Source organism: Crinia signifera, chromosome 7, assembly GCF_055691185.1.
Source record: "Crinia signifera chromosome 7, ASM5569118v1, whole genome shotgun sequence".
Classification (NCBI taxonomy): Eukaryota; Metazoa; Chordata; class Amphibia; order Anura; family Myobatrachidae; genus Crinia; species Crinia signifera.
Genome location: NC_139223.1, coordinates 159,256,055 through 159,282,236, shown reverse-complemented (window position 1 = coordinate 159,282,236; position 26,182 = coordinate 159,256,055). Strand labels below are relative to the sequence as shown.

General features: G+C 44.7%; 1 protein-coding gene across 3 annotated transcripts in view; it reads left to right on the top strand.

Moving 5' to 3' along the window:
* Window positions 1-26,182, top strand: part of CMKLR2 (chemerin chemokine-like receptor 2) — a 60,954-nt gene that overhangs the window by 18,088 nt on the left and 16,684 nt on the right. Inside the window, exon 1 of one of the 3 annotated variants that reach the window (XM_083154110.1) lies at window positions 23,054-23,185. The exons of the other annotated variants lie outside the window; for them this stretch is intronic. The gene's annotated coding sequence lies outside the window, so the exon portion shown is untranslated. Of the gene's footprint in view, window positions 1-23,053; window positions 23,186-26,182 lie in introns of those variants that run through there. 3 annotated transcript variants of the gene reach the window in all.

The window sequence follows — 26,182 nt, the reverse complement described above, 5'->3', positions numbered from 1 at the left end:
TGATCACCTTTTTTTTTTTGTGTGTGCTGTGGGGTCTTTTTTAATTTTTTTTTTTACACACACTGTGATTTTGTGGGTGTCCTGTGGCCACTGTGCGCTGATCAGTGACGTACATCACTGATCATCTTTTTCGGCACAGGGTTGATCTATTTTTTTTTTTTGATCAAATTCCTGTTGCCTTTGAGCGCTGTTCAGTGACGGACGTTACTGACCAACATCTGTGCTCAATTTTTGGCGCAGGACCTTTTTTTTTTTTTTTTTAACCCCTTCAATTTTTTTTTTTTAACCCCTTCAATTTTTTTTTTTTTTTTAACCCCTTCAATTTTTTTTTTTGTATAAAGTATTTTTTTTTTCTGCACTACATACACACTACACACTACATACCCCCCGGGTTGAAATAAAGTTTGTACCCCCCCCCTACACTATACACGTGTTGAAACATTTCACTACCAGTAACACAAAAATAAAAATGGCATCCCAAATGTCATCCCAAATGTCATCCCAGTCCTCCAGAAGAATGTATTCAGCGGAGGAGGCATATGCCATGCTTGCCTCTGACTCTGACACAGCCAGTGAGGCAAGCGGGGAATTTGAAGGATTCGTCTTAAGCTCCTCTTCCTCCTCTGGTGATGAGGGACCCCCTCAAAGACGCCCCCGTAGAGCAGCTGAGACCCACCCCCCAATAATTGATCTCGTATGGACCCCACCACCAGACAATTTTGAGCCCCAGGTTCCTGAGTTTTTGGCCATGCCAGGAATCCAATTTAATTCCACAGGTCTCAGAGAAATTGACTTTTTCAAATTATTTTTCTCTGATGATTTTATAAATTTAATGGTGGACCAAACTAATTTATATGCCCAGCAGTTTATTGCTCAAAACCCCACGTCATCATTTGCTAGGTGGACCCCTGTAGATGCAGTAGAGATGATGACGTTTTGGGGTCTGGTGTTTCATATGGGCATAGTAAAAAAGCCAGAAATTAGGCAATATTGGAGTACAGATGTTCTGTACAGCACCCTATTTTACCGTATGGCCATGCCCCGGGCTCGATTTGAGACGATCCTTAAATTTTTGCATTACAACGATAATGCACAGTGCCCACCCAGAGATGATCCCACCTTTGACCGGCTATTCAAAGTCAGGCCGGTCATTGATCATTTCAGTGCCAAATTTGAAGAGATGTACATCCCAGATAAATTCATTTGCATAGACGAGTCCCTTATACATTTTAAAGGAAGGGTTAAATTCCGCCAGTACCTTCCCAGTAAGAGGGCAAGGTATGGCATAAAAATGTATAAGCTGTGTGAAAGCACCTCAGGGTACACTCACAGGTTTAGGGTATATGAAGGGAAGGATTCAAGAATTGAACCGCCAGAATGCCCCCCCTCCCTCGTAGGTGTTAGTGGAAAAATTGTCTGGGATTTAGTGCACCCCTTCCTGGATAAAGGTTATCACCTCTATGTGGATAACTTTTACACTAGCATCCCCCTGTTTAAGGCCCTTGGTTCAAGAGGTACAGCAGCTTGCGGTACTGTGCGCAAGAACCAAAGAGGCCTCCCAAAAACGCACATTGCCCAAGTAATGAGAAGGGGTGAAAGCAGGGGAATATGCACCGAAAATATGTTGTTGGTCAAATATAAGGACAAGAGGGATGTCCTTATACTGACAACAATTCACGGAGACAGTACCACCTCCGTCCCTGTACGAGGTACCAGTACCCACACCTCAAAACCTAATTGTATCCTGGATTACAATAGGTACATGGGCGGAGTGGATCTTTCAGATCAGGTACTGAAGCCGTACAGTGCCCTGCGGAAAACAAAAATCTGGTACAAGAAGCTGGCCGTGTATATCATCCAGATGGCACTGTATAACGCTTACGTGCTATTCTGTTCTACCGGCCAGAGGGGGACATTTATGCACTTTCAAGAGGAAGTCATAAAGGGCCTAGTATTTGGGAACCAGCAGGCAGAGGGCCCCAGTACTTCTAGTACTGGCCCCCGTATTGTACCAGGGCAGCATTTTCCGAACGAAATCCCCTCCACTGCAAGAAAGGGCAGGACACAAAAAAGGTGCAAAGTTTGCTATAAAAAGGGAATAAGAAAGGAAACTATTTTCCACTGTGAAACTTGCCCCGACAAACCCGGCCTATGTATAAAGGAGTGTTTTAAATATTTATATCTATGGATTATTAGGTTCATCATTTCACCGTGCTTCGGGGGTCTTGCTAATGCCACATAGCACCCACCAACATTCCACCAGAATCTGAGCTGCAAAATCCAAAAATCACTCCTTCCCTTCTGAGTCCTGCCATGCACCCAACTGGTATTTTGGTCACATATGAGGCATTGCCATACTCGGGAGAAATTGGGGCACAGATTTTGGGGTGCTTTTTCTCCTTCATACCTTATGAAAATGAAAAATTTTGAGCCAGAACTGCATTTTTGTGTAAAAAAATGTAATTTTTCATTTTCACTGCCCAGTTGTATCAAAATTGGTGAAACCCCTGGGGGTTTGAAATGTACACTATACCCCTAGATGAATTCCCTGAGGGGTGTAGTTTGCAAAATGGGGTCACTTGTGGGGTGGTTCCACTGTATTGGTGCTTTGGGGGTCTTGCTAATGCGACATAGCACCCACCAACATTCCACCAGAATTTGTGCTGCAAAATCCAAATATCACTCCTTCCCTTCTGAGTCCTGCCACTTTTTGGTCACACATGAGGCATTGCCGTACTCGGGAGAAATTGGGGCACAGATTTTGGGGTGCTTTTTCTCCTTCATACCTTCTGAAAATGAAAAATTTTGAGCCAGAACTGCATTTTTGTGTAAAAAAATTTAATTTTTCATTTTCACTGCCCAGTTGTATCATAATTGGTGAAACCCCTGGGGGTTTGAAATGTACACTATACCCCTAGATGAATTCCCTGAGGGGTGTAGTTTGCAAAATGGGGTCACTTGTGGGGTGGTTCCACTGTATTGGTGCTTTGGGGGTCTTGCTAATGCGACATAGCACCCACCAACATTCCACCAGAATTTGTGCTGCAAAATCCAAATATCACTCCTTCCCTTCTGAGTCCTGCCACTTTTTGGTCACACATGAGGCATTGCCGTACTCGGGAGAAATTGGGGCACAGATTTTGGGGTGCTTTTTCTCCTTCATACCTTCTGAAAATGAAAAATTTTGAGCCAGAACTGCATTTTTGTGTAAAAAAATGTAATTTTTCATTTTCACTGCCCAGTTGTATCAAAATTGGTGAAACCCCTGGGGGTTTGAAATGTACACTATACCCCTAGATGAATTCCCTGAGGGGTGTAGTTTGCAAAATGGGGTCACTTGTGGGGGGGTTCCACTGTATTGGTGCTTTGGGGGTCTTGCTAATGCGACATAGCACCCACCAACATTCCACCACCAAAAATCACTCCTTCCCTTCTGAGTCCTGCCATGCACCCAACTGGTATTTTTTGGTCACATATGAGGCATTGCCATACTCGGGAGAAATTGGGGCACAGATTTTGGGGTGCTTTTTCTCCTTCATACCTTCTGAAAATGAAAAATTTTGAGCCAGAACTGCATTTTTGTGTAAAAAAATGTAATTTTTCATTTTCACTGCCCAGTTGTACCAAAATTGGTGAAACCCCTGGGGGTTTGAAATGTACACTATACCCCTAGATGAATTCCCTGAGGGGTGTAGTTTGCAAAATGGGGTCACTTGTGGGGGGGTTCCACTGTATTGGTGCTTGGGGGGTCTTGCTAATGCAACATAGCACCCACCAACATTCCACCAGAATCTGAGCTGCAAAATCCAAAAATCACTCCTTCCTTTCTGAGTCCTGCCATGCACCCAAATGGTATTTTTTGGTCACATGTGAGGCATTGCCGTACTCGGGAGAAATTGGGGCACAGATTTTGGGGTGCTTTGTCTCCTTCATTCCTTGTGAAAATGAAAAATTTTGAGCCAGAACTGCATTTTTGTGTAAAAAATGTAATTTTGCATTTGCACAGCCCAGTTGTATCAAAATTGGTGAAACCCCTGGGGGTTTGAAATGTACACTATACCCCTAGATGAATTCCCTGAGGGGTGTAGTTTGCAAAATGGGGTCACTTGTGGGGGGGTTCCACTGTATTGGTGCTTGGGGGGTCTTGCTAATGCGACATAGCACCCACCAAAATTCCACCAGAATCTGAGCTGCAAAATCCAAAAATCACTCCTTCCCTTCTGAGTCCTGCCATGCACCCAAATGGTATTTTTTGGTCACATGTGAGGCATTGCCGTACTCGGGAGAAATTGGGGCACAGATTTTGGGGTGCTTTTTCTCCTTCATACCTTCTGAAAATGAAAAATTTTGAGCCAGAACTGCATTTTTGTGTAAAAAAATGTAATTTTTCATTTTCACTGCCCAGTTGTATCAAAATTGGTGAAACCCCTGGGGGTTTGAAATGTACACTATACCCCTAGATGAATTCCCTGAGGGGTGTAGTTTGCAAAATGGGGTCACTTGTGGGGGGGTTCCACTGTATTGGTGCTTTGGGGGTCTTGCTAATGCGACATAGCACCCACCAACATTCCACCACCAAAAATCACTCCTTCCCTTCTGAGTCCTGCCATGCACCCAACTGGTATTTTTTGGTCACATATGAGGCATTGCCATACTCGGGAGAAATTGGGGCACAGATTTTGGGGTGCTTTTTCTCCTTCATACCTTCTGAAAATTAAAAATTTTGAGCCAGAACTGCATTTTTGTGTAAAAAAATGTAATTTTTCATTTTCACTGCCCAGTTGTATCAAAATTGGTGAAACCCCTGGGGGTTTGAAATGTACACTATACCCCTAGATGAATTCCCTGAGGGGTGTAGTTTGCAAAATGGGGTCACTTGTGGGGGGGTTCCACTGTATTGGTGCTTGGGGGGTCTTGCTAATGCAACATAGCACCCACCAACATTCCACCAGAATCTGAGCTGCAAAATCCAAAAATCACTCCTTCCTTTCTGAGTCCTGCCATGCACCCAAATGGTATTTTTTGGTCACATGTGAGGCATTGCCGTACTCGGGAGAAATTGGGGCACAGATTTTGGGGTGCTTTGTCTCCTTCATTCCTTGTGAAAATGAAAAATTTTGAGCCAGAACTGCATTTTTGTGTAAAAAATTTAATTTTGCATTTGCACAGCCCAGTTGTATCAAAATTGGTGAAACCCCTGGGGGTTTGAAATGTACACTATACCCCTAGATGAATTCCCTGAGGGGTGTAGTTTGCAAAATGGGGTTACTTGTGGGGGTTCCACTGTATTGGTGCTTGGGGGGTCTTGCTAATGCGACATAGCACCCACCAAAATTCCACCAGAATCTGAGCTGCAAAATCCAAAAATCACTCCTTCCCTTCTGAGTCCTGCCATGCACCCAAATGGTATTTTTTGGTCACATGTGAGGCATTGCCGTACTCGGGAGAAATTGGGGCACAGATTTTGGGGTGCTTTTTCTCCTTCATACCTTCTGAAAATTAAAAATTTTGAGCCAGAACTGCATTTTTGTGTAAAAAAATGTAATTTTTCATTTTCACTGCCCAGTTGTATCAAAATTGGTGAAACCCCTGAGGGTTTGAAATGTACACTATACCCCTAGATGAATTCCCTGAGGGGTGTAGTTTGCAAAATGGGGTCACTTGTGGGGGGGTTCCACTGTATTGGTGCTTTGGGGGTCTTGCTAATGCGACATAGCACCCACCAACATTCCACCACCAAAAATCACTCCTTCCCTTCTGAGTCCTGCCATGCACCCAACTGGTATTTTTTGGTCACATATGAGGCATTGCCATACTCGGGAGAAATTGGGGCACAGATTTTGGGGTGCTTTTTCTCCTTCATACCTTCTGAAAATGAAAAATTTTGAGCCAGAACTGCATTTTTGTGTAAAAAAATGTAATTTTTCATTTTCACTGCCCAGTTGTATCAAAATTGGTGAAACCCCTGGGGGTTTGAAATGTACACTATACCCCTAGATGAATTCCCTGAGGGGTGTAGTTTGCAAAATGGGGTCACTTGTGGGGGGGTTCCACTGTATTGGTGCTTGGGGGGTCTTGCTAATGCAACATAGCACCCACCAACATTCCACCAGAATCTGAGCTGCAAAATCCAAAAATCACTCCTTCCTTTCTGAGTCCTGCCATGCACCCAAATGGTATTTTTTGGTCACATGTGAGGCATTGCCGTACTCGGGAGAAATTGGGGCACAGATTTTGGGGTGCTTTTTCTCCTTCATACCTTCTGAAAATGAAAAATTTTGAGCCAGAACTGCATTTTTGTGTAAAAAATTTAATTTTTCATTTTCACTGCCCAGTTGTACCACAATTGGTGAAACCCCTGGGGGTTTGAAATGTACACTATACCCCTAGATGAATTCCCTGAGGGGTGTAGTTTGCAAAATGGGGTCACTTGTGGGGGGGTTCCTAAATTTTAGCATCTTATGGTGCCTAGAAACCTACATGGTGCCTAAAAAATAATCTCATAAAAAGGAGGCTCCAAAATCAAGTAGGTGCTCCTTCTATTATGAAGCCTGTGGTTTGGTCAACGTGCACACTAGGGCCACATATAGGATATTTATGAAAACAAAAGAATTGGGGGAATCAATTTTTAGTCACATTTCTCTAGTAAAATGTACTGTGTTCCTTAGAAAAATGTATTAAAATTGCAAATCTGCAAAAAAAATGAAATTTTGAAATTTCACCTACACTTTGTTTTAATTCCTGTGAAACACCTAAAGGGTTAACAAACTTCCAAAATGCTGTTTTGAATACTGTGAGGGGTGCAGTTTTTGAAATGGTATCATTTATGGGGGTGTCTCACATACAAGTCCCTCAAAGTCACATCAGAACTGAACTGGTCCCTAAAAAAATCAGTGTTTGAAATTTTCTTGAAAATTTGAGAATTTGCTATTCATATTGTAAGCCTCCTAGTGTCCAAAAAAATTAAAAGGAAGTTGAAATAATGATGGAAACATAAAGTAGACATATGGTCTATGTTAGTTATTAACTATTTTGAGTGGTATGATTATTTGTCTCACAAGCAGAAAATTTAACATTTTGCAAATTGCAAAATTTTCCATTTTTTCACGACATTTTGGTATTTTTCACAAAAAAACACAGACTGTATCGACCCAAATTTACCACTAATTTGAAGTACAATGTGTCACGAAAAAACAATCTCAAAATCACTGGGATAAGTAAAAGCAAAAAAAAGTTATCCCCACTTAAGTGATACATGTCAGATTTGAAAAAAAGGGCTCTGTCAGGAACGCAAAAACTGGCTCTGTCAGGAAGGGGTTAATGAGGATCTTCCTTTTCTTGCAATATCATCTATGGTGTTGTTCAGGGTTGCTTCACTATATCTTTTTTTCCAGGAAGTTCTTTTTCATTCTATTTATCTGGGAAGTGAAGTTGGTGTCTTCACTGCAATTTCGTCGTACTCTTAAGAATTGACTCTTGGGGATGCTTTTTAACCAGGGACCATAATGTTGGCTATTAACTGGGATATAGGTGTTAACATCGGTGGGTTTGTTATAAATTTTGGTATGAATTTTATTGTCATGGATGTAAATAGTTAAATCTAGGAAATTGACCTCTTTGGGACTAATGTCGAATGTGAACTTTATGTTTACTCCGTTGTCGTTTAGTATGGAGATAAAGTGCTGCAGTGCTCCCTCTTCTCCTTCCCATATAACAAGGACGTCGTCTATATAGCATTTCCACATTGTTAGGTTGATCTCCTTGTTTTTGAATATATGCTCTTCCTCCCAGAACGCCATAAATAGATTTGCGTATGATGGGGCGAATTTGGTGCCCATGGCCGTCTCTTTAATTTGTAGAAAGAATTTGCCCTCAAAATAAAAATAATTATTATTAAGAATAAAAGTGATGGCCTCCTTTATAAATTCTTTTCTCTGTTGTGTGTACTGTGATTTTTCTAGGAAATGTGAAACTGCTTTTAGGCCTTCCTCGTGGGCAATGCAGGTATATAGTGATGTGACATCTCCTGTCCCTAAAAACATTCCTGGACGCCATGGGGTACTCTCCAGTAGATTTAATACGTCCCCCGTAACCTTTAAATAAGCTGGAGCCCTCAGAATCTCACTAAGAAGGAAAGGGACGCCATAAGAGACTTAAAAGAAGATAAATCCATAGTTATTAAACCTTGTGATAAGGGGGGAGGCATTGCGATTCTGGACAGACAAGATTACATCTCAGAAATACATAGACAACTTGGTGATAAGGAAACGTATAAGAAGTTAAATTTGGACCCCACCAGTAGGATCAAAGAAGCCTTCAGAAAACTTTTGGATAAGCATATTACTAACAAAGGAATCGACCAATCCGAATATGATTTCATCAACATAGAGGAACACACCACACCAACAATTTATGCACTTCCTAAAGTGCACAAAGATGCCTCCAAACCCCCAGGGAGACCTATAATTGCAGGTACCAATTCCTTGACGTCCAACTTGTCAGAGATTATAGATGGACTCCTTCAGCCACTGGTGACAAAAAATCCAGCTTATTTAAAGGATACGGGGGACATATTAAATCTACTGGAGAGTACCCTATGGTGTCCAGGAATGTTTTTAGGGACAGGAGATGTCACATCACTATATACCTGCATTGCCCACGAGGAAGGCCTAAAAGCAGTTTCACATTTCCTAGAAAAATCACAGTACACACAACAGAGAAAATAATTTATAAAGGAGGCCATCACTTTCATTCTTAAAAATAATTATTTTTATTTTGAGGGCAAATTCTTTCTACAAATTAAAGGGACGGCCATGGGCACCAAATTCGCCCCATCATACGCGAATCTATTTATGGCGTTCTGGGAGGAAGAGCATATATATTTAAAAACGAGGAGATCAACCTAACAATGTGGAAACGCTATATAGATGACGTCCTCCTTATATGGGAAGGAGAAGAGGGAGCACTGCAGCACTTTATCTCCATACTAAACGACAACGGAGTAAACATAAAGTTCACATTCGACATTAGTCCCAAAGAGGTCAATTTCCTAGATTTAACTATTTACATCCATGACAATAAAATTCATACCAAAATTTATAACAAACCCACCGATGTTAACACCTATATCCTAGTTAATAGCCAACATTATGGTCCCTGGTTAAAAAGCATCCCCAAGAGTCAATTCTTTTTTTTTTTTAATCATGAATTTTTTATTCGGTAGTTGCATATCAACCATAACAATCATAATGGTTACACAGATTGCGGAGGAACAGTAAAGATCTGGTAATACAAGGGTGTAAAGTTTCACTGATATTTGTTCTTGTTTACAGGATACTATTATCATTTTGCAGCGTAAAGAATAACAGTTCTGTTTCCTCTTGTATTCGGGCTTGGTTTGAGTAGGACGGTTATGGTCTAAGGTTATTCATAGACCGAACAACAATTTTTAACTGTTAACCTGTAATTTTTAGAGGGGTGAGGAGAGTTAGATGTAGGTAGGAAGGATGTGGAGTGAAGGGTTGAACATGGGGAAAGGAAGGGGGGGTAGAACGAGAGAAAGTAAGAAAGGGGGGGAAAGTGAAGAAAAGAAAAGAGAGGGTTGCGCTGGGACTCCTGGGGTCATGCACGACTTGTGTCGTGGACTTCCAATTCTGAGGTTTTCCGCTATATCAGGGTCTGAAGGTTTTTCGTATCGTCATGTGTTGAACGTCATAGTCAGTCGGGAGTGTATGTGTCTTTAGGGTAAACATATGCGCAATTGGCGTATTGTGTCTGGGGGGAGCGATGTAATGTAATTTTCCCATATGTTGAGTAGTTTTTTCTGGGTTTGTTGGTTGTTTGTGTGTGCTCCCAGCCATGTCAGTTTAAAAAATAGGAAAAGTTTGTCCTCAAAGATTTGCATGGAAGGTGGGAGGGGAGACAGCCATAGTTGCAAGATGGTTTTTCTGGCCACACCTGCGAATATTGAAATTATTTTTTTTTCTTCTGGACTATTGTGTAGGCAAGATTTTGTAACCCCCAGGATCGCCCATTCTGGGGAGGGGGTAAACTTTATTTTCATTGTGTGGTTGATAAAGTCAGCGATTTTTTCCCAGAAGTCGTGGATTTTGGGACAGTCCCAAAAACAGTGTGTCAGATTTGCGCATGGGTGGGCACATTTAGGGCATGAGGGTGAGGAAGTGATGCCTATCTGAGCGGCTCTTGATGGAGAGATATAGCCTCGATAACACATTTTGTATGTCATTTCTTTATAGGAGATATTTGGCATATTCTGTAGTGAATGCTGTAGAGATTCTAGTATATCTGGGTAGGTCAAATGTGGGAAGGTTTCGGTCCATTTATGAATTCCTGTGGGGAAGTTGCGTGAGAAAATGGGCGTTCTGATAGTGGAATAAAAGAGGGATATAAGTTTGGGTGTTTGGACGGGTAGTTGGAAACATGTGTCCAGAGGGTTGTGGCAGTCCTTGTTTGTTAGGCCTCTAATCGCTGCTTGAGTGTAGTGTTGCGCTTGGTATAGTGCTAGTGTGTGTGAGGCAGTAAATGGGTATTTGTTTATTATCTGGGAGATAGTAAGAGGTTTGAGTGTTTCCGTGTTTGTGAGCTGTTTGACGGAGGATAATCCAAAATTTGTCCATGTATGGAACGGGGGGCCAGATCTCCCCTCTTGAAACTCTGGATTACGCAGAAATGGAAGGTGTACAGATTTTTTAGGGTTTAACTTCCAGGACTTGCGTATTTTAAACCATACTGTTCTAGTGGACATCAAAATAGGGTTATCCTGTACCAAAGGGGGTAAATTTCTTTTGTCCATATGTAAAAGGGCTATTTGGTATCAGTTGCTGTTCTAGTGTAGAGTTTGCATAACAATTAGTGGAGTTTATCCAGTCCTTTATATATCTACAGATTGCCGCTTGGTTGTAGAGTGCTAAATGTGGGAAGTTTATGCCTCCTTCTTTCTTGCTTTTTTGGAGGATTTTGAGGCTCATCTTGGGTTTTTTGCCCGACCATATAAATTTGCGGAAAGCGCTGTTAATTTGGGATTCGTCTTTGCTGGATAATATGACCGGGAGGATCTGGAGGGGGTATAGTAGCTTCGGGAAAGAAATCATTTTTATGAGATGGGCGCGTCCCAGAAAGGTTAGTTGCAGATCTTGCCAGTGGCGCAATTCAGAGATGACTTTATCGATTATTGTCTTTATGTTTAGCTTATATAGTAAAGATAGGTTTTTGGGGAGTTGAATTCCCAGGTAGGAGATACTAGTCGGGGCCCATGTTAATTTGAAGAGTCAATTCTTAAGAGTACGACGAAATTGCAGTGAAGACACCAACTTCACTTCCCGGATAAATAGAATGAAGAAGAACTTCCTGGAAAAAGGATATAGTGAAGCAACCCTGAACAACACCATAGATGATATTGCAAGAAAAGGAAGATCCTCATTAATTAAACCAAAAGAGATTACAATGGGAAATGAAAAAAAAAGAAAAACCAACAGAAAGACTTCCAATTTTCCTTCATCTCCAGATATGACAAAAACCACAAAAAAATAGAGAAAATTTTCAAGAAAAGTTGGTACATTTTACAAAAAGACCCGGTTTTAAAAGAACTCCTACCCTCCAAACCCAATTTTATTTACAGGAAATCACGTAATTTAAAGGATCTTCTGGTAAAAAGCACTCTACCAGATGAACGCCAGTTAACTGTAAGGACGAAAGGTTTCCATCGCTGCGGTCTCTGTCAGGGATGCAGACAAATTTCGACTACAGATTCGAAAACAACATCAATATCCATAAATAATGTCGAGATGAAAATACAGGATTTCATCACGTGTCAGACTTCCAATGTGATATACGCCATAGAATGCTCTTGCGGCCTTTTTTATATAGGCAGAACAACAAGACCGTTAAAAACTCGCATAGGAGAGCACTTAAGGAACAATAAAACGTGGTATGCAAACTCACCACCTCTCTAGTCATTTCAAGGACATACACGCTTGTTCCACAAGAGAGATACAAAGATTTTTGGGCATTAAGAAAATTATACCCACATGGAAAGATCGAAATGTGGAAACTAACTTAGCTAAAGCCGAGATTAAGATGATAGATGAGCTTAAAACCATATCACCATACGGGCTCAATCAAGATTTTGAGCTCAAATGGTTTTTATAATTTCATCACCACCATTTATCTTCATTTCTTCATAACCTGGTTACCCACTATCAATCTTGTTCCTTCCTTTTTCATTCATTTCATTTCTTCCTTATTTTATTATATATATAATTTTTTTACGTTAGTTTATTTCCCATTTTTATATTCTTTTTTTTTTATTTTTATATATATATTTTTATATATATATATTTTTTTTATTATTATTTTTTATTTATATTTTTTTAGTTAATTTTTTATTTTTTTATTTTTATTCATTATTCATCTTCACATTTGTCTTTATTTTTATTTATTTTTTATTTTTATTTTCGTTTTTAGTTATATTCACATTCATATATTCTTTTATATATATTCACTGGCCATCTATCATTCTCTCGGTCACCTTAAGCAAGCAGCACTTTTAAAAAAACTATATGCCTATATAATTATCATAATAGTTTAAATATATAATGCCCGAATTTCTGCTTTATTCAAGAATACATCCAAGTCAGGAGCGATCAATACACATAGCCCAATGAATGGAGAATAAGCTATACTTGACAGCAATCCGGCTGGAGAGAATCAGAGATGGATTGAAGTTGCGCTACCTCACATCCGGCTAGTGGAACGCACAGATACGGAAGACACCGGCACTTCCGCAACGCAACAAAGCCGAACTTCCGGTCATGTGACCGGTGATGATATTCAACGAGAACACCGCGGACATTGATAGAAAGCAGACACACAATGTCTGATAACATATGAGAGATAGACAGAGGGGGCAATCTTCATCCTATATTTTTAATGTCAGATTAAGTTGTTTTTAACATTATATTTATATTGCACAGCCGCTCACCGGAAGTACTGGTCCCGGAACCGGAAGTGCCATAAGGACACGGTATTTAAGCAGTTTTACATTAGTGACAGAGCCCATCTTGAAAAAGGGACTTGATGTCCCGAAACATGTCGATCTGAGAAGCCTGTCACTATCCTATTATTCCCAAGGAAGGTTTTAAGGTAAGAGCTGAAAAGTGACTGTTAGGTTCAAACCTTGACGTTTGTCCGGACCAAACCCAAGTGTGCGGACCAACAGTCATCTCAGAACCCCACCTTATCCTCCTTTTTATATTTGTGTCGTTTTATAATGTTGGTATCAAGCAAATAAACATGATTTTACTACAAAGAGACCTTTATGAGAGCAGAAAACACCAGCAGATCGTGGGGCCGCCGAGAGGCAGGGGGGGCGGGTACATTTTACCTGGGCCCGGGCCTGCCAGGGGGGCCCGGGTCCCGACACAAAAAAAAAAAAAAAAAAAAAAAGAGGGTTTTTTTAAAAGGGGGCGTGGCCACGGGTCCGCGATTAGGCCACGCCCCCGAATTAAGCCCGGTCAGCGATGGCTGTCCAATCATTGCTGTGGCCAGCCCCTCCCCTGGGACCAGCCACCAATGAACTGTGCTGCCCTACAGGCTGGTCCCTCCCCTCCTGTAACGCGACCTCATCCACGTCTCTCCTCACGGGCAGCTAAGCAGCAGCAGCAGCAGCTTCCATCCTGATCCCTCCCTTCTCACCCATTACAGGAGCTGGGCTGGGTGAGTGCATTGGAGGGAAGAAGGGACAGGGGTGGGGATAGCTGCTATAAGAGTTGTGTGATAAACAGAAGAACAAACAATACATGTCTCAGTGTTATTTACATGTGTATGGGGGGGTTCTTCTTTATTTGGTGTGTGTGTGTAAAACTATGTGTAAATGTGGCATACATGTATGTGTGTGTATTGGGGGGGGGGGGGCTTTTATTTTCTTTATTTAATGTGTGTGTTTGACTCTGAGTGTGGGTGGAAACATCCATGTGCCAGTGTTCCATACATGTGTGAGGCTGCAGTTTTCTTCTTTATTGTGTGTTTGTGTGTGTTTAAGTCTGTCTGCATGTCAGTGTGTGTGTGTGTAACAATATGTGTAAGTGTTGCGCATATATGTGTGTGTTTGGGGGGGTTGCTGTTTTCCATATGAGTGAGTGTGTTTGTGCAGAAAAATACAACAGTGCAGCATACATGTCTGTGTGTGTGTGGTGGTGGTGGTGGTGGGGGGGGGGGGGGGGGGGGGGGTGTTTTCTTCTTTAGTGTGTTTGTGTGTGTTAAGTACTAAGGGGTCCATTTATCAATTATCGCGTTTACAATGCGATCTGGGCGGAATATTACCGCCCAGGATCGCATTGTAAAGTGGAATGTATCACCTGCCAGTCTGTCCCTGTGATATGCTCAGCCGGAAGCCATGGATCTGCACATGTGGTTAACGCTGACCCCCGCCAACCCAGCTAACCACACTGCCCTGGCAGCAGTGCAATCAGTATCCCATAATGCTACAATGGGCTATCACCGTCTCAGAATGGCAATAACCCAAAGATGCAAAGCCGGGCTGCCCGATGTTGATACATTGGGCAGCTTTGCATCCCCCATAAAAACCTATTGGGGATGTGGCCGGCAGAGGTGCAGGGGGAATCGCAGCAGGGATCGAAAATTCCTGCTGCGGTTCCCCTTTGGTACATTTCAGTGATACTTAATATTTGCAGCGAACCCCTGAAAACGGGTGTTTTGGGGGATTTCGCCGCAAATATGGTTTGATAAATGCGGCCCTAAAGCTGGCCATACACTAATGCGATTTGTCCACTTTTCACCCAATTCTGACAGATCAGGCTGAGAAATCGGGTGAAAGGTGGGAAAATTGCATTAGTGTATGGCCAGCTTTAGGGCCGCATTCAATCGGAGTGGGAAATTGGAAATGCTGCATGTACCCACATTAAGCAAACCAGGCCTCCAACATTTCGATGCCCATTTTCCATTTCATGCCCTTGTAGAAAAAGCGGGGCCACTGGCCTGTGTGTGCCCCCCGGGCTGAAAGTTGCCAGCCAGCCCCTAGCTGTCCTGCTCCTGCTCCAAGTTCCTGTTTCAAAAGGTAATGCCGCCCGCAATGCATGGCTATGGACAGGGGGAACAGACAAAAAGCCTGTGTGTGTGTGTGTAACAGGCTGTGTATGTATGGATATATGTGTGTGTAACAGGCTGTGTGTGTGTGTGTAACAGGCTGTGTGTGTGTGTGTGTAACAGGCTATGTATATATGTGTGTGTCTGTGTGTGTCTGTGTGTGTCTGTGTGTGTGTGTGTGTGTAACAGGCTTTGTATATGTGTGTGTGTGTGTGTGTGTAACAGGCTGTGTATGTATGTATATATATATATATATATATATATATATATATATATATATGTGTGTGTGACAGGCTATGTGTGTGTGTGTGTGTGTGTGTGTGTGTGTGTGTGTGTGTGTAACAGGCTATGTATGTATGTCTATATGTGTGTGTGTGTGTGTGTGTGTGTGTGTGTGTGTGTGTAACAGGCTATGTATGTGTGTGAGTGTGTGTGTAACAGGCTTTGTATGTATGTATATATGTGTGTGTGTGTGTGTGTGTGTGTGTAAAAGGCTGTGTGTGTGTGTGTGTAACAGGCTTTGTATGTATGTATATGTGTGTGTGTGTGTGTGTGTGTGTGTAACAGGCTGTGTATGTATATATGTGTGTGTAACAGGCTGTGTGTGTGTGTGTGTGTGTGTGTGTGTGTGTGTGTGTAACAGGCTATGTATGTATGTATGTATATATGTGTGTGTGTGTGTGTGTGTGTGTGTAACAGGCTATGTGTGTGTGTGTGTGTGTGTGTGTGTGTGTGTGTGTAACAGGCTTTGTATATATATTTGTGTGTGTGTGTGTGTGTGTGTGTGTAACAGGCTATGTTCTGTATGTGTGAAGGAACAGGCTGTGTATGTATATATGTATGTGTGTGTGTGTGTGTGTGTGTGACAGGCTATGTATGTATATGTGTGTGTGTGTGTGTGTGTGTAACAGGCTATGTACTGTATGTGTGAAGGAACAGGCTATGTGTGTGTGTGTGTGTGTGTGTGTGTGTGTGTGTGTGTAACAGGCTATGTATGTATATATATGTGTGTGTGTGTGTGTGTGTGTGTGTGTGACAGGCTATGTACTGTATGTGTGAAGGAACAGGCTATGTGTGTGTGTTACAGGCTATGGCCCTCATTCAGGTTGGTTCGCTCCCCCGCACGTTCACATAGGGGAGCGATGTTGTGCATGTGCAGCCACTTTGTGTGAGCGGGTGCGGCAAACCGATTATTTGCCGCCCAGATTGCATGCAGCAGTGTGGACGGAAGCGTGGGGTGGTGGATATGGGTTGCGCCGATGGTAACTCCCATGACGTGGGTGCCGGGGGAGGGCAGCTGATGTCACCGGATGTCAGCTGCCCGCCCTCTTCTCGTACAGGAGCGCCACAGATCTAAGACAGCAGAGACTGACTTAGATCTGCGAGCGCTTGAGAAATGATTTGATGGTCGGCGACCGCACTGCCCTGCACACAAGCTGCAAATCGATGATTACTGTATGTAAAACATCCGTTCGCATGCGTGAAATCTGAGGTATTTAGATAACCCGCAAAGCTGCAAATTTTGCAGCTTTGTGGTCAATCAGAATGACCTCCAATGTGTGTGAAGGGAACAGGCTACATGGGGCCCATTTATGACGGATCATATATGGAATGCGATCTGGGTGGGACCATAGTGCCCAGGATCACATGAGATTAAAGAGGTTTAATGGACACAATCCCCCCTCTCCCTCCAGCCGCACATACCGCTGGCCATCACAATGCAGCTGCTCTTTGCGCCGGATCTGTAGCTTTGGGGGACACAGCAGATACTAACAGCTCAGCTCGGCGATACTGCAAGTAGTGGCATCTGCTGCTTCTTGCCAGCAGGTTGAAAGAACTGTTGCCGCTTTCCCTGCTGCGTGTGTGAGCTTGGGATCCTTATACTCCAGAGGCGGCGCTTCAAATGGGGATGATCGTGCCAGCCACAGATCTTAGAGAGAGGAGCCGTGGGCTGGCCACCCCTGCTGTATGGCATAGGGGTCTGGGCAGCGCAGGGGGGCAGAGGGTCCCTGTGACGGATGGGCAGACAGCAGTGGGGTCCTTGCGGAGGATGGGAGCTATTACCTAGTTCCCATCCTCCGCAGGGACCCTGCTGCTATCTGCCCATCCGTGGCCACGACCCCTTACTCCCATGGGTGCAACCCATATCCACCACCCCACGCTTCTGTCCACACTGCTGCATACGAACGGGGCGGCAAGTAATCAATTTGAATTTTGGCTCATACTGTGTAGCATAATGTGTAAGGGGCAAGTATAAGGGGTCTACTATTGTGTTGCATAAAGGGTATATGGTGTGGTACACACCCCTATATCCTTTAATGGCCACACCTCTTTTCTGTTGCTCGCCACTCCAGGGGGGCCCCGTGACGCTGTTGTACCGGGGCCCAGGATTTCTCTTGGCAGCCCTGATCGTGAGTACGGGTACGCCACCCATTTTTCAAGTAAAGAATCCGCTATATGTATGAACGCATCTCACATGTGTAAGTGAGGTGCGCAATTAGCATTCACACATCATTATTTTAAAAGGATAAAAGGATATCCCTACAGATATACACATTGTCTGTTTTTACTTATCTTTCATATTTACACGTTGGAATACTGACTACGTGAGAACTATCGATCCAAGCTTGGAGGGATTGAAAACAACGCAGATCATACACACAGAAAAGGAAGTATTATACCACATCTTTATTTTACTTTCCTGGTGTTGGTACAAGGGAAGCGCTAAGTTTGGTTCACCACCCTCTCTTGTCACTGCATTTCACTTTAAAAGTCTTCCTAAGGTTAGACTTTACGGTTTACCCGACAAGCAGCCCCCTTGGTGCGCCCGAGATACATCCTATACCCCAATTTAACATTATGGTGTGTGGCTTCACATGTAATGGGCATTATGGTGTAAATTTTTAATGCGCACCTTTGGCGCACAATGTCCCTGTTTATGAAGCATATTGTTAATGTTGGGTCTATCAGTGTGGCATTATGTTAATTTTGGCACAATCCGTGTGGCATTATGTTAATTTTGGCTCATTCCATTTGGCATCATGTGTAAGGGGCAAGTATAATGGGGTCTAGTATTTTGTTGGATAATGTGTAGAAGTTGTAAATGGTGTTGTACACTACACTCAAGGACACGCTCATTTTGATTGACCACACCCCCTTTTCACAACTACACCCTTCACTTTTGTCGCCATGGTGGGCCTTCTTACTTTAAATGCCAGGACCTATTTTTAATCCCATTTCTGCCCTCTCTCTGCTGCTCTCTTAGCATGTACACTGGCACCAATAACAACCCCCCCTCCCGATCCCCTCTCCTATCATAGTGCCCCCCCCTGTCATTTTCTCCTGGATCCGCCCCTGATTGTATACGTGGCCATACCCAGCACAGGCAGTGAAGGAGCAAGCTATATGTATGTGTGTGTATGTGTGTGCATATATATATATATATTACACATACAGTATAGATATTTGCCCTTTTTTGCTGTACTACCAAGTACCGCGCGTGTCTATATACTGCTATGTGCCGCTGTACTACCATGTACCACGCGTGTCTATATACTGCCATGTGCCACTGTACTACCATGTACTGTGCGTGTCTATATACTGCCATGTGCCGCTGTACTACCATGTCCCACGCGTGTCTATTTACTGCCATGTGCCACTGTACTACCATGTACCGTGCATGCCTATATACTGCCATGTGCCACTGTACTACCATGTACCGTGCGTGCCTATATACTGCCATGTGCCGCTGTACTACCATGTACCAGGTGTGTCTATATACTGCCATGTGCCGCTGTACTACCATGTACCGCACGTGTCTATATACTGCCATATGCCATTGTACTATCATGTACCATGCGTGTCTAGTCTATATACTGCCATGTGCCGCTGTATTACCATGTACCATGCGTGTCTATATACTGCATGTGCCGCTGTACTACCATGTACCGTGCATGTCTATATACTGCCATGTGCCACTGTACTACCATGTCCCGGACGTGTCTATTTACTGCCATGTGCCGCTGTACTACCATGTACCGCACATGTCTATATACTGCCGTGTGCCGCTGTACTACATGTACCGCACGTGTCTATATACTGCCATGTGCCACTGTACTACCATGTACCGCACGTGTCTATATACTGCCATTTGCCACTGTACTACCATGTACCGCACGTGTCTATATACTGCCATGTGCCGCTGTACTACCATGTACTGTGTGTGTCTATATACTGCCATGTGCCCCTGTACTACCATGTACCATGTGTGTCTATACTGCCATGTGCTGCCTGTGACCGTCTCTCAGACCTTGCTGCCCATTGCCGCTCGTCCACCAGAGATCAGCGAGGGTGTCTATATATCAGAATCCGCTTTATTGGCCAGGTATACTTGCGTGTACTAGGAATCAGATTTGGATTGCTGTACAACAGCTAGGGTGGGAACAAGTAACAATGACAGTACAGATATATATCGCACGTACAGATATGTGCCCTGGGGAGGGTGATGGACACGAACATGGGGGATATATATTTTCTGAGCTGCGCTGCACCTAGGCAGCCATCGACTGATCATTGCTACTCACAACAGGCCATTTCCCCATCAGCACCCACAGGAGTCAGCCATCGTGAATAAATCCTGAGGCGGCACTGCTCTGGGGCTAGGCAGGTCAGTGTGTCTGGAGCCATGGCTGGAGGGAAAGCCAGCATGTGTGTGTGGGGGAGAAAGACAGGGGGTGGGGGTGTCAGTGAGGCCTGGGGGGATGGCGGGAGTCAGCGAGGCCTGGGGCCAGAGTTGGGCCCTCTCTGGGCTGTTGTCCACCGCTGTATGTGTGTGTCTATATACTGCCATGTGCCAAACGTATCTATATACTGCCATGTGCCATGCATGCTGCTGTACTGCCATGTGCCAAACGTATCTATATACTGCCATGTGCCACGCATGCCGCTGTACTACCACTTGCCAAACGTAGCTATATACTGCCATGCGTGCCACTGTACTGCCATATGCCAAATGTATCTATATTGTGCCATGCGTGTCATTGTACTATCATGTGCCAAACCTATCTATATACTGCCATGTGCCACGCGTGCCGCTGTACTACAACGTGCCAAACCTATCTATATACCACCATGTGCCACATGTGCCGCTGTACGGCCACGTGCCGTGCGTGTCTATATACTGCCATGTGCCGCTGTACTGCCATGTGACAAACGTATCTATATACTGCCATGTGCCACGCGTATCGCTGTACTGCCACGTGCCGTGCGTGTCTATATACTGCCATATGCCGTGTGGGTCTATATACTGCCATGTGCCACGTGTGCCGCTGTACTGCCATGTGCAAAACGTATCTATATACTGCCATGTGCCACACGTGCCACTGTACTGCTATGTGCCAAACGTATCTATATACTGCCATGTGCCACGCATACCGCTGTACTACCATATGCCAAACGTATCTATATACTGCCATGTGCCGTGCATGCCACTGTACTACCACGTGCCAAACGTATCTATATACTGCCATGTGCCACACGTGCCGCTGTACTGCCACGTGCCATACATATCTATATACTGCCATGTGCGCCGCTGTACTACCACGTGCCAAACGTATCTATATACTGCCATGTGCCACGCGTGTCGCTGTACTGCCAAGTGCCAAATGTATCTATATACTGCCATGTGCCACGCATGCCGCTGTACTGCCATGTGCCGTGCGTGTCTATATACTGGTGGCTGTGGTTTGTTAGGTCTACAACAACTAGGTCGACAAGCATTGGGTCGACACCACTAGGTCGACAGGCAGCTAGGTCAACATGGTTCTAGGGCGACAGGACATTAGGTCGACATGGGCAAGGTCGACAGTCAAAAGGTCGACATGGGTTTTTTGTTCCAAATGTCGACATGGACACAGTTTGAAGTGCACTGCATCCCCTCGTCTCGCTTGCTTCGCTCGCGATGCTTCGGGCACGGTGCCACGCTACGCTTGGCACACTATTTTATTCTAGTGGGTGGTAAGACATGAAATCCCACCTATCGGTACACGTCGGCCTAAAAAAACTGTGAAAAACCCCATGTCGACCTAATGCTTGTGTCGACTTAATGCTTGTCGACCTAGTTGCTGTAGACCTAATGACCGTATCCCATACTGACATGCGTGTTGCTGTACTGCATGTGTCTTTGTACTGCCATGTGTCAATGGACCGCCATGTACCGCACCTGTCACTGTATTTCCATGTGCTGCTCTACTGCCATGTGCCATGCTTGTCTATATACTGCCATGTGTGTTGCTGTACTGCCATGTGCCTCTGTACTACCATGTACCGCGCGTGTCTATATACTGTCATGTGCCGCTGTACTACCATGTACCGCACATGTCTATATACTGCCATGTGCCGCTGTACTACCATGTACTGCGTGTGTCTATATACTGCCATGTGCTGCTGTACTACCATGTACTGCGCGAGTCTATATACTGCCATGTGCTGTGTGTGTTGCTATACTGCCATGTGCCCCTGTACTACCATCTACCGCACATGTCTATATAGTGCGATGTGCTGCTGTACTACCATGTACCGTGCGTGTCTATACTGCCATGTGCCGCTGTACTACCATGTACTGCACGTGTCTATATGCTGCCATGTGCGCTGTACTACCATGTACCGTGTGTCTATATACTGCCATGTGCCGCTGTACTACCATGTTTTGTGTGTGTCTATATACTGTCATGTGCCGCTGTACTACCATGTACCGCACATGTCTATATACTGCCATGTGCCGCTGTACTACCATGTACTGCGTGTGTCTATATACTGCCATGTGCTGCTGTACTACCATGTACTGCGCGAGTCTATATACTGCCATGTGCTGTGTGTGTTGCTATACTGCCATGTGCCCCTGTACTACCATCTACCGCACATGTCTATATAGTGCGATGTGCTGCTGTACTACCATGTACCGTGCGTGTCTATACTGCCATGTGCCGCTGTACTACCATGTACTGCACGTGTCTATATACTGCCATGTGCCGCTGTACTACCATGTTTTGTGTGTGTCTATATACTGCCATGTGCTGCTGTACTACCATGTACTGTGCGTTTCTATATACTGCCATGTGCCGCTGTACTACCATGTGTCTATATAGTGCCATGTGCTGCTGTACTACCATGTACCGCGCGTGTATATATAGTGCCATGTACCGCTGTACTACCATGTACGTCTATATACTGCCATGTGCCGCTGTACTACCATGTACTGCGTGTGTATATATACTGCCATGTGCTGCTGTACTACCATGTACTGCGCGTGTATATATACTGCCATGTGCCGCTGTACTACCATGTACTGCCACGTGCTGCGTGTGACCGTCTCTCAGACCTTGCTCCCCATTGCTGCTCGCCCACCAGAGATCAGCGCAGGGTGTATGTTGCTGCCATGTGCTGCGTGTGTCGCTGTACTGCCACGTGCTGCGTGTGACCGTCTCTCAGACCTTGCTCCCCATTGCTGCTCGCCCACCAGATGTCAGTGCAGGGTGTATGTTGCTGCCCTGTATTGTGAGCTGAGGGGAACAGGAATTCTCCTTCCCTGACCCCATTGTACAGTACTGCACATATCAGAGGACATTCCTGCTGGGAAGAGCTCAGTGCCGGCTTCCTATCCTAATGTGAGTTACCCGCTGCTTCCTTCCATGATAACATGTCTGTTGGTGGGGTGACGTCCCTTCCCAGTCTCCTGGCACCCGGCCATCATGTCCTAATAGGCTCTGCTGGATGTGGGAATTCTTTGGCGTTTGTATAATGCCCCAGTGAATGGGGGGCGGTCGTTCCCCGCGGACTTCAGGCTTTTCATGGGCAAAAATAAACATTCAAACCCCATCAGCCATAAAATCTCACAAAAGACTCGCTGAGTATGATAACGGCCAGCACAGTGGGAAGACGTGGTTATTGGGGGATGGTGACCGTCCCAGCAGTCAGGTTGCCGACATTCATATAACGACACAGCCGGCATTCCGACTGCTCTCACAACACTGACGCCGGAATACGACAGCCAGGATCCCAACCAGTACGTATGCAGGGGGTGCAGGGGTTAGGGTTAGGCTGCAGGGGTATGGTAAGAGGGGGGTACCGGGCTGGGTGAGACGGTAGGCTGTGGGGTGTATGGTTTAGGCTGAGGGCTGTGGGGTGCCGGGATTAGGGGGGTGTCGATCGTATTGTCAACCCGATTTAGGTCGACAGTGATTAGGTCGACACCGTTGGGTCATGAGGGTTCTAGGTCGACATGGGTTTAGGTCAACAAATGCGTTAGGTCGACATGGGTTAGGTCTACAGGTAACAAGGTCGACATGGGTTTTTTCACAGTTTTTTTTTACCTGAATGTCGACACAGTTGGAAGTCACCCGCAGCCCCTCGCATCGCTCGGCACACTATTGTATTCTGTCACCACACCCTAGTGGATGATAGGGCATGAAATACCGCCTGTCGGCACATGTTGGCTAAAAAACAGTGAAAAAGACTATGTCTACCTCGCAACCTGTCGACCTAACGCATTTGTCGACCTAAAACCATGTCAACCTTGTCCCATGTCGACCTAGGCACCTGTTGACCTTCATCAATGTCGATTTAGAACCCTGTTGACCTTTTTGCCTGTAGACCCAATGGTGTTGACCTAATGACTGTCGACCTAAATCGGGTCAACAATCCAAACGTATCCCGATTAGGGTTAGGGTGCAGGGATTAGGGTTAGGATGCAGGGATTAAAGTTAGAGGTGGTAGCGGCAAATACAGTAGTACAATGTAAACATGCTTGGGATAGGCATATTGATATCCTTACACAGATATAACAGTCAGCCGGCAGGGTGCCTAAAAGTTCTATATAGACGGGTTTGCGTCTAAATTTTAGGCACCCTGCCAGCTGACTAAAATTTTGACGCTAACCCGTCTATATAGAACTTTAGTCAGCCGGCAGGGTGACTAAACTTCTATATAGACGGGTTACTGCGACTACATTTTAGTCACCCTTTTACTCATTAAAAAAAAAAACGACGTGGGGTCCCCCCCCCCCACGGCTGTAACCAGCACCAGGCTGAAGAGCCGGGGCTGGTATTAAAAAATCAGGAAACCAACCAGATAGGGCTTCGCTGATTTTTTAAAACCAGCCCCAGGTCTGGGGCTGGTTCCCAAAATACGGGGTTCCCCGTATTTTAAGAACCAGCCCCAGGCCAAACCAGCCAGCAGGGTAATGCCACAGCCGGAGGGAGACTTTTTATACAAGTCCCCCCGGCCATAGCATTCAGCCCTCTGACCGGTCAGCCTGGCCAGGGGTCCTGGGGGAGTGGGGACCCCCCCAATTAAGGGGTCCCCCCCCTCCAGGACTTACCTGACCAGGCTGAGGCCTGGTGCTGTCCTCGATGCCCCTGGGCATCGAGCTGATCTTTGTGGAAAAAAATAGATGAAAAAACTATTGTTTTAAACTGTGGAACTATGAGTCCCAGCAAGCCTCCCCCGCAAGCTGGGACTTGGAGAACCACAAGTCCCAGCCTGCGGGGCATTAAAGGGCCCGCTGGGTCTTGTAGTTCCACAGTAAAAAGAATAGTTAAATAAATACACACTGACACATTAGAAAAATAAAAGTTTAATACATACATTACACAAACACACTGATACTTACCTATCTTGATCCCGTAGGTAGGTCCCAGGGTCCGGTCCGGTGGCTTGGTTCCGGGGCTGGTCCGGGTCTGGGGCTCCAGGGCTGAAGAGTCCGGGGTCCTGGATCCGTAGTAATCCAAAGGGGTACCTGGGGAAGGAAATCCTACTCACCTGTCCTGTGGCGACCACCCCGGCATCTTCTCTGCAAGTAGCGCTGCTCCCGGCTGCAGTGGTACCCGCTCCGCCTCGCTGTACAATAGAGACGCAGAGATCCTTCTTCCTCGGCGTCTCTGCTCAGAATGATTTCTGGCCAATCAGGAGCCGAGAAAGCTGTTATTTTACCGTTTGTGCAGTCTGAAAGGTGCAGAGTGAATTAAAATGGAAACTAGGGACTCGAGGGTAATTATGCCACTATATAAAGCATTGGTGAGACCTCACCTAGAGTACGGAGTACAGTTCTGGGCCCCACACTATAAAAAGGACATCATAGAATTAGAAAAAGTCCAAAGGCGAGCAACAAAGCTTATTAGGGGAATGGAGAATTTAAGCTACGGGGAGAGATTAAGCAATTTGGGACTATTTACATTAGAAAAGAGACGTTTAAGGGGGGACATGCTCAACATGTACAAGTATATCAAGGGCCAATATAAGGAACTGTCACACACCCTATTTTCTACTAGAAAGGAATCTAGGACGCGAGGGCATGAGTATAGATTAGAAGAAAAAAGATTTCATTCAGCTAGTAGAAAGAATTTCTTTACGGTCAGAACAGTCAAACTCTGGAACTCTCTTCCCGGGGAGGTGGTAACGGCTGGCTCATTAAATGCGTTCAAGGCAAAGTTGGACAAACATTTACTGGAGAAAAACATCCATGGGTACAAATAAGAAATATAATTTGTCTGTAAAATACCAGAACCAACCAAATCAGCAATGGATATCTATACCAGGTTGAACTAGATGGACGCAAGTCTTTTTTCAGCCTTACCTACTATGTAACTATGTAACTATGTAACTGGTTCTATGAAACCATTTCCATACCTCCCAACATGATCCTCTCCAGGAGGACACGTTGCTCTGTTTCTGGGCTTTTTCTTAATTAATGATTGCCATTACCTGTGTTGAAGCACCTTTCTTATCAATTAACCTGTGTGAAACAGGTGATGGCAATCATACATTAAGAGGAAGTGCAGGAGCAGAGCAATGTGTCCCTCCTGGAGAGGGACACATGACCCTCCTGGAGAGGGTCATGTTGGGAGGTATGCGTTTCAGACCCGTTTTTTTTTATCCACTGTTTTCTATGTTTTAAAACGGGTTCAGTGTTGTGAAGGGACAAAAACTGCACTGAAATACCATTTAAAGACATGCGGTGTGAAAGGGGTTTTAGCTGGCGGACCCGTTTTTAGAAACGTTTTAA